Raw genomic sequence first — 2,522 nt, forward strand, 5'->3', positions numbered from 1 at the left:
GGGGGTAGGTTTTGAGTGGTTGGGGGGTGGGGGTGGGTCTTTTTTCAAACTTTCTCAACTTTCAAATAAAATATGTTGTCCATTCTTTACTGCGACAACATCATAAATCTTCAGAGAAATGACAACCATTCACACCCATGTTCACAGCGCATAATTTTAAGGATGCTAAAATGTGCAAGACTGATCACCCATTTGCACGCAAGCTAGCACTTTGCTCCTACCGAGGCGGAGAAGAAGAAAAACAGAAGAAAAAGAAAACTACAAAAATATACACACACAAGAAAAACATTTGTGCCGAACATAATTGTTATCCAAGGAGTTGAAACATGAAAATATAATTGATTTTAACGTTTGGCACCTTTGTGAGTAAAAAGTACTGTGACGTAGTGTTCACTTTGTACTTCGAGATGAATCCAACGGCTTCAGCCCTTTGTTTTCCTCAACAAATTCAACCGATTCCTATTAGCATATCGATGAGGAGTTTCTCTCTCTCTCTCTCTCTCTCTCTCTCTCTCTCTCTCTCTCTCTCTCTCTCTCTCTCTCTCTCTCTCTCTCTCTCTCTCTCCCCTCTCTCTCTCACACACACACACGCACACAGGCGCGCGCACACACACACACACACACACACACACACACACACACACTCATACGCAGACACATACTCACACACACATACTCTCTCTGTCTGTCTCTCTCTCTGTATCTCTCTCTGTCTCTCTCTCTCTCTGTCTGTCTCTCTCTCTCTGTCCGTTTGTGTGTGTATGTGTGTGTGTATGTGTGTGTGTGTGTGTGTGTGTGTGTGTGTGTCTTTCTCGCGCGCGCGCTCGCTCTCTCTGTCTTTAAGATATCCACAACGTTGAAGAAGGAATCATGCTTCTTAGAGAATAACTATCTACAAAATACTCAGCGACCCAAGGGTTTGCGTAATTTATCTTTACAGTACTAGTATATAGACCGAGAGTCTGCTCTTGCGAAAATTGTCCTCACAAACGACCCAGTGTCTCTTTGACTGACTGCCTTCGAAATAACCCATTTGACGTTCCAATGACAATGACAATAACAACCTTAATCATCTCTCAGGGAAAAAAGTCTTTCGACACGTAACATGGGGCAAAACAAGTGTACAACTATAACGTGTCGATAAACCACATGGACAGCGTAGGTGGAATAATTTTGTTTGCGCTGTATATATTGTTACGAAAGTTCTGTGCAGCTGGCAAAAATTCGGGAACTATCAACAGATAATGGGGGTAATTCTTGATCTGGTATCTGTTAATGACCTTTAAGTGAGCGGAACACTGTACGTCAGTGTGTGTGTGTGTGTGTGTGTGTGTGTGTGTGTGTGTGTGTGTGTGTGTGTGTGTGTGTGTGTGTGTGTGTGTGTGTGTGTGTGTGTGTGACTACTTATCTTCAGTGTTGACTCTCCACAATGCGTTCCCGGCCACGTCACCTGACCAGTGTGTACGCAGCAGGGTCGAGTATAGGTTTTATTTTGCACTTCTAATAAACACATGTTCAATCTTCATGTTGGCAGATTGTTTCAAAATTCATATCGTTCCGAGTAAAACACAGAACAGCAGGTATACGGCAAAAATACACCTGATTCATTGCAGGGATTTATTCTTTTTTTGAATTTCATTATCACTTCCTGTCGAAAGTAGACTTAGACATCCGAATTTCTGGATCAAACTACGTAATGCGGAATACGTGGGTTTGGATGGGGTGGGGAGGGGCAATGTTGAGTAATGAGCAGTCTTGAAAGTGTAAGAGAGAGAGAGAGAGAGAGAGAGAGAGAGAGAGAGAGAGAGAGAGAGAGACAGAGAGACAGAGAGAGAGAGAGACAGAGAGACAGAGAGAGAGATTATAAAAATCTTTGGATTGATAAACAGAAAGATGGATTAATTTACAAACAGTCGAGCGCAATGATAGATAGATAGATAGATAGATAGATAGATAGATAAATAGATAGATAGATAGATAGATAGATAGATAGATTCTTGCTCACGTTGCTTGTGACCCATATACAGAGCTCACGTCTGTGAGAACAGATTAGGGTGCTCCAATGACTGACTGCCTAGAGGACCTAGGGAACTCGGGATCACAAAGATACATTAAAGCAATGTCCGTGACACAATATTTTAGAAGGTGTTTACTGGGCTGAGCCCTTTAGATAAGATAAGATAAGATAAGACAACAATTCATTGATTGCCACAGACAAACTGCTGCACCGTGGTAAGCATGCACACACACACACACACATACACACACACACACACATACACACACACATACACACACATACACATACACACACACACACACACATACTTACTTACCTACCCAAAAACACATACACAAGCAGTCATTGAAGTAGAAAAACGGATAAATATTTCTTGTGCTGCTTAATATTATGCAACCTATAACTCATATAAAGAAACTGCGATAAGAAATAAAATTTAAATTTTGGTATATTTCAACAGCTGGCTCAGATGCTATTTGTTGCCGCCCCCCCCCCCCCCCCC

Source organism: Aplysia californica, unplaced genomic scaffold (genome assembly GCF_000002075.1).
Source record: "Aplysia californica isolate F4 #8 unplaced genomic scaffold, AplCal3.0 scaffold00090, whole genome shotgun sequence".
In the NCBI taxonomy this organism is placed as follows: domain Eukaryota; kingdom Metazoa; phylum Mollusca; class Gastropoda; order Aplysiida; family Aplysiidae; genus Aplysia; species Aplysia californica.